This window comes from Podarcis bocagei (assembly GCF_964188305.1).
Source record: "Podarcis bocagei genome assembly, chromosome: 16".
In the NCBI taxonomy this organism is placed as follows: Eukaryota; Metazoa; Chordata; class Lepidosauria; order Squamata; family Lacertidae; genus Podarcis; species Podarcis bocagei.
Window position 1 is genome coordinate 38,611,053 of NC_138142.1, and position 13,754 is coordinate 38,624,806.

Sequence of the window (13,754 nt, forward strand, 5' to 3'; positions counted from 1 at the left end):
TCTTCCCCTTACAGCAGTGGTGGGAACCTCTGGCCCAGGGGTCAGGTGTGACCTCATTAAACCTTGGATAATAATCAACAGTCAAGAGTCACATGTTCCCAATAAGCAGACCCTACAACATCCATAAACTCCACAGTGTGTCCTTTAAAAAGGAAAACACTCCTCTCTGTGCCTCCTGGGAAACCCCGAGAATCACTGTGCTATTATCTAAACAAAGCTTTAATCATACATAGTACAAACACACTTCTAAAGAAGAATGGGGTATGGGGGTTGAGTCAAGCGCCATGAACCATTAGGCGTCATGGCAGGTGACCATGTGTGTTGATGTTTAATGAAGACCTTGCCAATTCGTGGTGGTGTCTCACTTCCAAAGAGAGAGTCACAGAGCTGTATAAAAGCTGCCCTCCCCCAGCAAAACTCCTCATTTGCTCAATAGGATGCATCCCTCCTTGCCATTTCCCATTGCTTAACAAGGTAAGTCTAGCTTGAGGAATCTTTGTGAACTGCTTAATAAGGTCTGTTTTGCTCAGCAGATCTTTGTTCACAGTAAAGGGATTAACACAGAATGTGATAGAATTAGCCGACGTCTTCATATAAAGCAGGGGTAAGGAAGCTGTGGCCCTCCTGATGCTGTTGGGCCCCAATTCCCCCAAACTCCAGTGCCTGTGGCTGATGGGTTGCTGGAGTCCAGCAACATATGGGAAGCTGCAGTTTCCCCTTCCATGACCTAAGGCCTGGGAGGCAGCGGCGGAGCAAGCCAATTGGGCACCGTGCATTCCCTGTGCCCAGGGGCAGGGAGAGCCGGGGCAGGACACTCTGCAGGGCCTCCAAGGAATCTGCCTGCCTCCTCCCAATCAGCCACCCTACAGCTGAGGGGGAGGCGGCGGGTGGACCGTTTGGGGCAGCGTGGAGCCTGTGCACATAAGCCACCGTGTCTCTCCCAGGAAAGACGCATGGCTCGGGCACGCTGCAGGCCCCATGGTGAGTGCCGCCTGGCATTTTGTCACCCCCCTCAGTGGTGACACCCGGGGTGACCCACCCCCACCACACCCCCTTCCTCCGCCCCTGCTGGGAGGTGGTGTTGGAATATGGAAAACCATAGCTGAATGGTAGAGCACATCCTTTGCAAGTAGAAGCTCCCTTGGGTCTCTTGAGGCAATTTCACAAAAAAAACTCTTCTTTCCATCCTCATCTCAAAGATGTTGTATGGTTCCAATTGTCGCTGCTCTCCCTGCTGCTGCTGCTGCTGCAACTGCTGCTGCCGCCCTTGCTGTGGTCCCAGTAGTTCTGGCTACTCCCAGTACTTCTAGCCAGTGTGGTGTAGTGGTTAAGAGCAGTAGTCTTGTAATCTGGGGAACCGGGTTCGTGTCTCCGCTACTCCACATGCAGCTGCTGGGTGACCTTGGGCCAGTCACACTTCTTTGAAGTCTCTCAGCCCCACTCACCTCACAGAGTGTTTGTTGTGGGGGAGGAAGGGAAAGGAGAATGTTAGCCGCTTTGAGACTCCTTAAAGGGAGTGAAAGGCGGGATATCAAATCCAAACTCTTCCTCTTCTTCTTCTTCTTGTAGCTGCAGTTCTGGTTGCTGCTATCCTAGGCAGAGCTGCTGCTGAAGAACCTCAAGGGAAGCTTTGAGGGCAAGTAGGGGACCTGAAACCACCACCACCTAGACTTGCCCTTCTGCTTGTCTCGTTTTGTTCAGTGTTCCAAGTTGCTTCCCTCAAGCTTTTGCACCTGCCTCCTCTACTAATTGGTAGATCGCCTTTCATATTCTCACATTCTACTCCATGCTTTGCATGGAGGAGGCATGGCTGTTTTCGAAACTGGGTTTCCCTAGTTCTGTTCCATCTCTTTGAGTAACTCCACTGTTGACCCAGTGCAAACTATGTGTATGGGAGATGTTGGGTGTAGTGAAGGGTTACGGTAACCTTCTGTGCCTCAAGCCTGAGAGGAGGCGCGTACAAGGGAAGTACGCCAGGACATGACGAAAGCAGCTTGGAATGCTGTGAGCTGAGTGGAAAGCGAAAGCAGTTTGTTGCGTCGCTGCTAACAGAGGGAGAAGATGCAGCTTGAATCTGATGGCTGTTATTGATTATAAATATGCTACTTTTGAGCAAATAAAGGGATATTAGGACAGAAGAAACGTGTGGGACTTTTTTACTGCTCTTTCGACACACACCGCTGTGTAATTCTGCCAATTGCTTTACGACCGCTCGAAAGCCACACTGCGTAAACAAGCTACAGAGGCTCCCAGGGGAAGCGTGGCTGGGCGCTGAACAATAAAGCAATAAATCTACCAAACAGGAGATAAGAAAATCCCAAAACCATAATACAAAATCTTGAAGGATTTTCCTCTTGCTTTGTTTGGAAATGTTGCAGCCAGTCCAACAGGTCGAGTACCTGCTTTGAATGCAGAACAAAACAGCCCCACCAATCCAGGTGAACGATTATGGGTTTTATTTATTTATTTAAAAATATTTAGATACTGCTGTTCATGGGGGGGGGGGAGAATCAGAGTGGTTTACAACTGTACACAAAAGCATGTAATCACGTATTAAAAAAATAAAATCCAAAGTCAGCTAGCTATTATGGAAAAGTTTTCAGTGGGTGTTTAAAAGCTTAAACAGAAGTTGCTAAGGGCTTGGTTTCTTATTATCAAAGGAGTTTTGCCAACTCAGGAAACAACCAGGATCTCTCCTGCCTATTATCTCAGTGGGTGAGCTGGGTTTTCAGGCGCACGATTTCCGTTCTCATCCTGGGGCAAAGTTCTCAAACCGAGGTACTACTTCCAGGTGAGGGGAGTCTGTAACCCAAAGTGTTTGTAACTCGAAGCATTTGTAACCCGAGGAAGCACTGTATATAATTTCCCAGTAAGCATTAACCTTACTGCAAGACCACCACATATGATAAAAAGAACCTCCTTTTTATTTTCATTTCCAACACTTATTTGATTTAGATTTATTCCCTTTTGCCCTTGACCCCATATGGTGACCCGATATCATGCCACGACCGCTACCAACACCTGAAGATAGAAAGCAGGTTTTGCTTTCAGCCCACAAATGATATGTAATTGGTTACATGTCTCCTACACTTGGATTGTATTTCCTTTGCATTGTAATTAATTGGGTGGCCTAACATAATGACAGTGAGACGAATTCAACTAATGAGTTCCTCTAGTGCGGTGTTGGCCAAACTTGGGTCTCCAACTGTTTTGAGACTACAATTCCCATCATCCCTGACCACTGGTCCTGTTAGCTAGGGATGATGGAAGTTGTAGTCCAAAAACAGCTGGAAGACCAAGTTTGGCCAACATTGCTCTAGTGGAATCCCGCACAAAGGTTTCTGCTAGTTGTGGGGATAAAATGAGGAAGATGAGAACCACGTACCCCGCCTTGATCTCCTTGAGGGCAAAGTGGGATTGAAATGGAATAAACAAATAAAAGCAAAGCAGCAGCAGCAGCAACAACAACATCCTATGTAGACTCCCATAATTATGTGCTGAACATATTAAAAATGCAGGACAATATGCATGGCAGATGCATTGCTAATTATATGCATGAAGGGGGGAAATACTGTCCTCTGGTGATAGAGGATGGGCAAGGTATTATCCAAGCAACTCGGATAATAATTACATAGGGCTTCTGTTGCTCTTATTGGTTGAAGAACTCCAACCTTTCCACAGTTTAGAATGCATCTTCTGCATGGGTTACATTGCTGCGGGGATGCTGATCTCTTTCATCATCCTCAAAGACTTCATAATGAACAATGTGATTTGAATTAAATCCAGTATCGAGCAATAGAAATCCAATGTGATTTTGGCTTTGGGCATGATCCCTGGAATGTAACTCCCTCAATGCCTGTGAAAGAGGTGCGTGAACACAGCCATCAGGGTTTGTTGGTGGCCTGAACCTGTCTGATGTTCTTCTGAATAGGTTCACATAGGAAGCTGCCCTCCATAGAGTCAATCAATTGGTTCATCGTGTTCACTGTTGTGAGGTAAAGATTCATTTTACATATCATAAATCCCTGCATATTTTACAAAAACTATACCATTCAGTATTCCATTATTACATCCACATCATAACTTCATTTACACTGCTGAATTTATCTCAATGCTGTCAGAGTTTTCAGCCGTACAGTTATTTCCTCTATACAGTGGTACCTCAGGTTACATACACTTCAGGCTACATACGCTTCAGGTTACAGACTCCACTAACCCAGAAATAGTACCTCGGGTTAAGAACTTTGCTTCAGGATGAGAACAGAAATTGTGCTCTGGTGGCGCGGCGGGATTAGCTAAAGTGGTGCTTCAGGTTAAGAACAGTTTCAGGTTAAGAACAGACCTCCAGAACAAATTAAGTACTTAACCTGAGGTACCGCTGTATTCAATAAACATTTTCCAATCTTCTCTGAATGTATGTTCTTCTTGTTCTCTTATTCTATATGTGAAGTCTGCAAGCTGCACATATTCTGTTGCCACTCTTGTTTGGTTGGGACCTCACTCGTTTTCCATTTTTGGGCTAACCAAACAAGGGCTGCAGTTGTGGTGTATATAAATAACCTTTTCTGACACCTGGAAATTTCAGTCTGAATTATCCCCAACGGAAAGGACTCTGGTTTTTTTTTTTGGGGGGGAAGTACTTTCAAACATTTCCCCCCCAATTCATTATGGGATCATTTCCCAATAGTCTTTTACCCTTTTTCAAGTCCAATACCAGAATTGTTTTGAAGAAATTATTATTCAGGACAGAAACAAAGAAAGCAGTTTTTTCACACACCCCTGGTTGCAAATGGGATCCGTTCCAGAGGCCCACTCAAAACATGAAAAGAGCGCAACCTGCAGCGGCACGTCTGCACACGCGGAGGTTGCAACTCACTGCTTCTGCACATGCACATGACGTCATTTTGAGCTTCTGCGCATGCGCGAGCAGTGAAACCTGGAAGTAACCCTTTCCGGTACTTCTGGGTCACCACAGGACGTAACCTGAAAGAACGTAACATGAAGCAGACATAACATGAGGTATGGCTGTATTGAACTTGCTCTAACAAAAGGCAGCAATGGCCATCAGCTTGGATGTCTGTAAAAGAGGATTGTACAAATTCAGGAAGAATGAGGCTAATGATGGCTACTAGTTTCTATGGTTGTGCTCTGCCTCAATGGTCAGTAATTCTTCTGAACACCAGGAGGGTCCTCTTGGGCTTGGGCTCTGTATGTGGGTTTCCCACAAGGATCTGAATGGCCACTGTGAGAACAGGACAAGGGATTAGATGGGCCATTGGCCTGTTCTTATTTTCTTAAATCCTCCTTAATAAGACTGAAGTCAGGAGGGCCAAATCCAGAATATACCAAACCGGGGATTGCATGTGAAAAGAGCTTCTCCTACCCAGTCTCTGCAAAATAACCACGTTATTGCTAATTACATGCCACAAAAGGACAACATCGACTTCTAGCAATAAAGGTCCCCTCTATGGTTACTTAATAATAAATAATAATACCCAAGTGGCTCCTTGGGTAATAATTATGCTCTTTAGCTATAGGATGACGGTGACAAAGGCACTCAATGGCTTAAGGAAACCCTACAATGATACTTATTTTAAAATTAAACTTCTGCATGAGTTCTAGCCTGGGATTGACCCTGTGACGGTGGCAAGGGATCCACGGAAGAAGACACCGCCATAAAACAATTTGTAATGAGGAATGTGAATTGAATCAAACCGAAAGAGGGCATGTCCGCAGGTGGTTATTGGAGAACTTGCTGTTCCTCCATGGTGCCTCACTTCCTAAGGGGGAGGTTGCAAGGAGCTGTATAAAAGGTCTCAGGACATTGGCTCCTCATTCATTTGATCCATTGGCTTCTGTTCCACTCGACGTCTCTCTGTTTAAGAAGGTAAGGAGAATTTCACGAATTGTTCATTACGGAGGGGGGAATTTCCTTTGGTAGAGTCTATGGCAGGAATGGCCTGATGGATGTTGCTGAACTACAAATTCCAGCCCTGGCCATTGCCCATGCTTGCTGGAGCTGATGGAGGGCTGAAGGTTCTCCACATCTGGTCTATGGACTCTTCTTGCAACCAAACTATCAATCTTACAGGAGGGACCATTAACTTAAAGGTAGAGGGCATTGCTTTGCATGTTGAAAGTCCCAGGTTCAATACCTGACGTCTCCCATTAAAAGTGTCACGTCAAATATAGGGAACTTTTGGCCTTCCAGCAGTTGCTGAACTACAACGCCCATCAGTCCCAGCCTGCATAGTCAATGACCGGGAATAGTCAATTATGGGAATTGTAGTTCAGCAGCATCTGAAAGGCCAAAAGGTACCCACACCTGTTGTAATCCCTGAGTGGCTAAGCTTTGACCATTCAGTTGTCGCTGGACTAAAGCTCTCATCCCTGACTATTGGCCATGATGGCTGAGTCCCAACAGCATATGGCGAACCATAATAATAATAATAATAATAATGATGATGATGATGATGATGATTTATACCCTGCCCATCTGGCTGAGTTTCCTCAGCCACTCTGGGCGGCTCCCAACAGAATATTAAAAACATGATAAAACATCAAACATCAAAAACTTCCCTGCCTTCAGGTTAGCCACCCATTAACAGCCCTAGGTTGTTTTGCAGGTTGGGGATAAGGGATTGAGGTTGAGATATTATGCTTTTTCTACATCCACTTATAGACTTCATGGCCAAGAAAAAATTGAAATTGGAGCTTCTTAAGTGTCTTAGGTGCACGAGCTGTGATTAGTTCTAAATGGAAGATATACAATGGCTGGTCGGCAACTAAATGCTACTTAGAGTAGATCTACTGAGATAAATGGATCCAAGTTAGTTGACCCCTTGAAAATAAATGTCACGACTAACTTAGGCCCATCAATTTCAGTGGAGCATAATTTTGTTGGAGGCAACCCAATGTCTATCCAAAACATCAGCCTGCTGTCAGAAATGACATAGCTCCACTTTTTACATCTCAGAGCATATATTGTATCTCTGTGTTGGGCAAACTTGTATGAAATATCATGGGAAATGCACATTAAAATGCTAATATCATGAAAAATGCATTATATGGGGTGTTTAGTGTAGGGTTGGGGGGGGGTTGCAAACAACCAAAAAGGTATATTAGGAGAAAAATAAACAAAAACATTTTTAAAGTAAGGTAAAGGTAAAGGGACCCCTGACCATTAGGTCCAGTCGTGACCGACTCTGGGGTTGCGGCGCTCATCTCGCTTTATTGGCTGAGGGAGCCAGCATACAGCTTCCGGGTCATGTGGCCAGCATGACTAAGCCGCTTCTGGCAAACCAGAGCAGTGCATGGAAACGTCGTTTACCTTCCCACCGGAGTGGTACCTATTTATCTACTTGCACTTTGACGTGCTTTCAAACTGCTAGGTTGGCAGGAGCAGGGACTGAGCAACGGGAGCTCACCCCGTCATGGGGATTCAAACCACCAACCTTCTGATTGGCAAGTCCTAGGCTCTGTGCTTTAACCCACAGCGCCACCCGCGTCCCATATTTTTTAAAGTAGGTTATATTTTAAAGCCGGGGGGGGGGGTAAGCTGATGTAGAAATGCAGTTAACAGCATATTAAAATGGGGTAAACGAGAAAGCAAAAATTCAAAATAAGCACTTTTGTCCATCCCTATTTGTATACTCCCGCCCGGGAACCAATGTCCCCATTGTGGAAGGACGTGTGGATCCAGAATTGGCCTCCACAGTCGCTTACGGACTCATTGTGAAAACCGTGCTTATGGAAGACAATCTTACACGGCTACGAGGGATCGCCAAAGAACAAAGAAGAAGAGAAGGGACTGAACCACATGTCACCTATCCTCAAAAAACCACACACCACTATTTCTTTTTTTTCCAGTGCTTGCCTTCTCTCCAACCAAGATGGGCTGTGATTGCTGTGGCTCTTCATCTAATTCAGGAACCATCATTTGCTGTGTCCCATCCGGTGGCAGCAACTCCTGCTGCACCCCCTGCTGCACCCCCTGCTGCGCCCCCTGCTGTTGCTGCGCCCCTTGCTGCTGCTGCAAGCCTGCCTGCTGCTGCGCCCCCTGCTGCTGCTCCAAGCCTGCCTGCTGCTGCGCCCCCTGCTGCTGCTCCAAGTCTTGCTGCACCCCCTGCTGCGCTCAAGTCAAGAAATGCTGCTAAGGAAATCCCGGAATTACAAGCAAGTCTAGGTCAGAACGTTATGGAAACCGGAACGACATCTCCACCGCCAGCTGCGATGCTCTTGTGGCCACAAGTTTTCTCTGCCCATCCAATGTCCCCATCAGGGACATTAACTACCTAAACTACACGCTTAATCCAGGTTAAGAGCAATTCAGCTCAACTGGAGTTACTTACAAGTACAGTGGTACCTCAGGTGAAGAACTTAATCCGTTCTGGAGGTCCGTTCCTAACCTGAAACTGTTCTTAACCTGAGGTACCACTTTAGCTAATGGAGCCTCCCGTTGTCGCTGCGCAGTTTCTGTTCTCATCCTGAAGCAAAGTTCTTAACCTGGCGTACTATTTCTGGGTTAGCAGAGTCTGTAACCTGAAGTGTCTGTAACCTGAAGCGTCTGTAACCCGAGGTACCACTGTGAATATGATAATCTTGCAATGCAAAGCTTTTGAACCTCCCTCTTTCACTCCAGTGTTGGGTCATTCCCTTCTTTCCTTTTACCTCTTAACAAATGAAATATAAAGTAAATATTGGGTAGATGGTGCCCATGTTTGTCTTGGGGTGTAGGGTCCTTTTGGAGGCCTCCAATAAAATTCTAAAAGCATTCAAATTGATCTTGTCCTCGGTTGCTTTTGATTCACCTTTTCTTGCAGTTATGAGCTGCTCTGCCCCCTGCCGCTCCCCTTTGCAGTGGCCAGTATTGGGGTTACTGCGTCTCCCGCTGTTGTGCTCCCTCTTGTGGCTGTGCCAAGTCTTACCACTTCCCCAGCTGCTCGCAGACCAAATGCTGCAGGAACCCTTGCTCCAAGAAATGCTGCTAAAAAAACTCTGGAAGTTCAAGCAAGCCTAGAACTTTTAAGAAGACAGAAGAACATCTCCAGCAGCAGCACTGATTTCATGGCCACAATGTTTTCTTTGCATAATCTCTTTCCACTGTGAATTAGCTACCTAAAGCAGCAGCCCTCAGCTTACTTACCTGGGTGCAATCCCCATTAAGCTCAGTGGGAGTTATTTCTGAGTAGATGTGCCTAATCTTGCAGTGCAAAGCTTTCAACTTCCCTGCGTCACGCTATTGAAAGATTTTCCTCTTCTTTCATTCGACAAAATATGTGAAGCTTGCGTAAATGGTGTTCCCATATTTACCTTGGTGTCTAGGGCCCATTCTTATGCAGTTCTCCAATAAAGTTCTAAACTCATAGAAGTTGGACCTCTTGGGGGTTTTGCAGCTTTTCTTCTCTCTCTTTTTTGCAGTAATGAACATTTCACACACCTTAGTTTCCATACAATAATTGACCAGAGGTACTTGTCCCTTAGTGTGTTGGTGTTGAAGACATTGATACCACCAGACCTGCCTCTCCTGTAGCCTCTTAAGTCTTCTCTTCTCCTTCCTCGTTGCCATTCCATCACAACCAGACCTGACTTCCTTTCCCACCTCCTTCCAGCCTTTCTTAATCCTGCTGCTGCTTAACCTTTTGCATCCTATTCTGTAGTTTCGCCAAATTGTATCCAATCCACTTGCTGGTGGGTGATGAAACTGAATTGCTGTGGAATGAAGGAGTGGTAAGAGAAACTCAGGACAGAATTACAGCTGTGCAGCCTAAACTGAGTTAATGTCCTTCAAAGAGAGTTGAACACCTGCTGCCTGCCCTTCCCATGCTCATCTTGCAAAATTAAAGGCCTAAAGCTTTTTGCTTCCTCCTCTAATTGAACAGTAAGACTATCTCCTCTAATAGCTTCTGAGGAGCAAAGGGAATACACCGCCTCTCTGCTCTCCTGGAGATCACCCTTGATTTCTTTGGGTTTATATTTTGGTTTTTCAATCTTCAAATCGACATAAGGGCAAGTAATACCTTTTGGGATTCAGTCTCCCTAGCGATCTTTTCTTTGGAGCCGGCTGCGTTCTCTATCTTCATTCATGTACCAAGGCAAATTGCACTATGAAATTTAACACCCCTTCCTACATGAGATATCTAAAGCACTGGAGTCCAGTGCAGTCCTCTGTAGATGCCGCTGGATTCAAACTCTCATCAGTGCCAGTCTACATGGCCAAAGGTTAGGAAGTGTAGCAGCTCCTGGAGGACATCATGTTTGCTACTCCAAATATTAAGCACGAATGGGCAGTGGTGGACCTTCATGCTTCGACACTGGGGCGCGGAGAGCAGACAGAGGTGGGGCTGGCGTGCATCCTAGGGGTGGTGTGTGTGTCCTGGGGGTGAGGCATGCCGCCTGAAGGGGTATGATGCCCAGCGTGGGGGGGCAGTCATGATGGCACCCCACCAGGATTGTGCTGCCGGGGGCGGTGTGCTCCCCCCGCACTCCTCTTCCTCCGCCAGTGGGAATGGGCAGACTTTGAGTCAGGTCACACACACACACAGGATCCTGAGCCTGGGAATTTTGAGTATCAAAGCTGAACTGAGTTCACAGCTCTTCCAGGGGGAAACTTGCTGGTGGTTACTTCTACACACCCCTACTCCCCCCCCCCTTTCTGCAGTATAATTTATAGGGACTGGGGGCACATGGTTATGTTGGCTATTTGCTGATTAGTTGTGCTGCAGAAGGCGTGCTGGGGAGACCACATATTCAAAAAACGCAAAATAACTTTTGCTAGGTTTTAATAACGAAAACAAACACAAACTCCTTTTACACTAAATTACAGTAAGTGTAACCCATTCACCAGGGTACTGAGAGAGCTTCATGCTGTTCTTTATATACTATACCCAACAGCTTAATTACCACAACTTAACAGCACCTGCTATACTGCTTCACAGCTGTAAAACTAGGTCACTTTATTTGCTCTGGCCTTTAAAGAAATACACATCTTGTGGAACAATAATGAACCTTCAGATTTAAAGAGACAATTCAACAGGTTAAGCAGCTGGCAGTTATAAATCCTTGGTGATCAGATTACTCAGAAATCTATCCGAATCCCAATCTAGCCTCTGTCTGCTTCTGTTGCGAAAAGGGGAGCTATAAAAAAATCAACCCAAAGCAAACTTAAGAATTCCTTCTTACATGAAGTATCCGAGAAACATTGAAGTGTTTTGTTAAGATAGTTGAAGTGTATGGGGGGGTAATATTGGTGGGGGGGGTGTATTGTTGTCATGCCCTAGTCTCTTCTAAAGGGGAGGGCCTTCACACAGTGGTTTAGCAAGCATCTCAGTGAAGTACCTGCCCCTCTTTTAAAAAGGAGTGGGACTTGGAGTGGGAGGTGATTGGGGTAAGCTGTGGGGAGAAAAGTGAGGGGTGGGTGGTGTGTAAAGGGTGGTGGGGTTGGTCAGGTGTGGGGGGAATGGCAAAGAGGTAAGAAGGATGTCTAGCAGAGTGAGCATGGCTGCCAACCTCTGATGTGTGTCTAGTCTTGTGATGTTTCTGTCTTGTGATTGTGCAGAAAACAAAGCAAGACCATTTCTCCCTGGATTTCAAGATTTTTGAAATTCCCACTTGTTTTACCCCCTTTTTGTGACATTTAAGTTGTATCCAGCTATGTCCTACTCAGAGTAGAACCCTTTGAAATGAATGACCATGGTTAACTGAGTTCCATTGGTTTCTGTGGATCTACTGTTAGTTGGGCTAACATTAGATAGATATCAACCGTATTTCCCCCTCCCACAAAAAGGACCGTTCATATCTCATCTTCCTTTCATCATGAAACCAAAAGGCACCATATTTGTGTCATACAGGTAATCATGTCCTCCTTTATAATAATAATATTTATACTTTTCAAGTTTATACATTTCACTAATTTTACAACCATTTTGACATTTCAAAAATTGACTTCCTTCCCCCTCTTTCTACAGTTCCTTAAATTTATTTTTAATATCTTCTACCTATCCAAATTAACTTAATTTCCTCATTTGTTTATCTCCTTTAAATATATACTCATGAAACTGCAGGTTAGTACTATAATCCCACCAATGTTTTAATCTGTTTACAATTTATCTGTAAATGTTCAATAAACCATTTCCATTCTTACATGAAAAATTTGTTATCTTGATTTCTTATTCTTCTGGTAAGTTTCGCCATTTCTGCATATTCCATAAGTTATTTGTAACCATTCTTCCTTTGCTGGGACTTCGGCTTCTTTCCAGAAGGAAATGAATGTCCTCCCTATGACTGAGACCTTGAAAAGGTGCTATGCTACCTGAGTAGACAATGCCCAGGTAAGGTCGGTCAATGCTTTGACTCAGCCAAAAGCATCTTCTTGTGTTTTATAGACATTCCTTAAGAAAGTAGGTTGAACTAGATGGTTCAGCTGGTCCTCCCAACTTCTATGACTCACACAAATGGTGTGGATTAAGTTGTGCTATCTTTACTGTGGAATGGTTGGGGAATGTGGCAGGAAAATACAAGGCAGGTTGGTCCCAGGTATCATAATTCATCTTGAACCTAGTCAGCAAATCACCTGAGGTCACAACAACCTAGCAATCTTCTTTTAACAACAGGCCTCTAAACTGCCTTTGGGGATAGGGTCAGAATGACATCGTTATTATTTTCCACGCATAGTTTTTAATCATCTACAGGGCAAAACTAATTCTTTCTTCCCTGAAAGCTGAGTCAGAGAGCCATAACACCAGAAGATGATTCTATGACAAGACTTCCGGGGTTCATGTCTGGGATGCAATTGATATGATCAATAAACATGTGGTTGGTGTATATTTATTAGGTCTGTGGTCAATTTGGATCAACCAGGGATTCAGCCAGAGCAAGTTGAGGTGATCCTGATTCACCCAGATTGGATCAGGCCTACTTACAGAGATCAAGGGCTGTCAAATCAGGTTGGATCTGCTACAGATCACATGGGGTTGGGGCCACACCTAAGTGCTGGATTAGACCAATATAGAAGAGCCCTATTTTTTCTTATTTAATTTATGATTCACCAGTCTTCTAAGGACCTCAAGGTAGCGGGAATGCCTCCCACCTTTCTCCTAACAATCATCTGAGGTAGATGAGTCTGAGAGATAAGATTAGTCTGAGAGATTAGTCTGTGCTCAAACAGTACGAAACAAGGTTTGACACTCCCCAGTCTTAGTTTGGTTATGAACCATAATGATAACACCATCAAAAGACACAATGGTTTTAAGAGAAGCACAAAACAAAAAGGACCCTACTGGATGTTAGGGACAGGGCAGAGGTGGAATGGTGGAAACTGTCTTCCCAGCCTGATTTTTCCAGAGAAGAGGAAGACAGTTCAGAATCACAACAGGGGTTTGAGGGAGATCACAGCTCAGAGGCAGATGAGGGGGAAACTTGGGAAATAATGGGAGAGAAGGAGAAGGAAAAAGAAGCACCAGGAGGATGACAGCTGATGGACACATAGAAAGCATTCCAGACCCCCCCCCCAGAACCTGGTGAGCCTTGAAAATAGAAGAGCAAATAGCTCAAAGGCAGATGGCACTTATCAGCACTCGTAGAGATGACAAATGAGGATGTGGGAGAGATGGCGGGGGTGGGGCAGATTCACTCAGGACAACGCCATTATCCAAGAGGCTGGGTTCCAAAGCCTCTCTCTGTAAATACTGAACAAAAAGCAGGTGGTAAGAAACATTTCCTTGTCTTTGTAAATTCTTGGACAACCAGCTGTGGGA

The 13,754-nt window shown here is 45.1% G+C and overlaps 1 long non-coding RNA gene across 2 annotated transcripts; it reads left to right on the plus strand.

The window, feature by feature from the left end:
• The first annotated feature begins 432 nt into the window (after positions 1–432).
• On the plus strand, positions 433–8,779 carry LOC308575346. Of its 2 annotated transcripts, none has more exons than XR_014002795.1 (3): positions 433–474; positions 5,617–5,887; positions 7,870–8,779. It is a non-coding gene; the product is annotated as an uncharacterized lncRNA (long non-coding RNA). The 2 variants fall into 2 exon arrangements; XR_014002796.1 differs by having other exon boundaries at positions 434–474; positions 5,623–5,887.
• Positions 8,780–13,754: the final 4,975 nt, after the last annotated feature.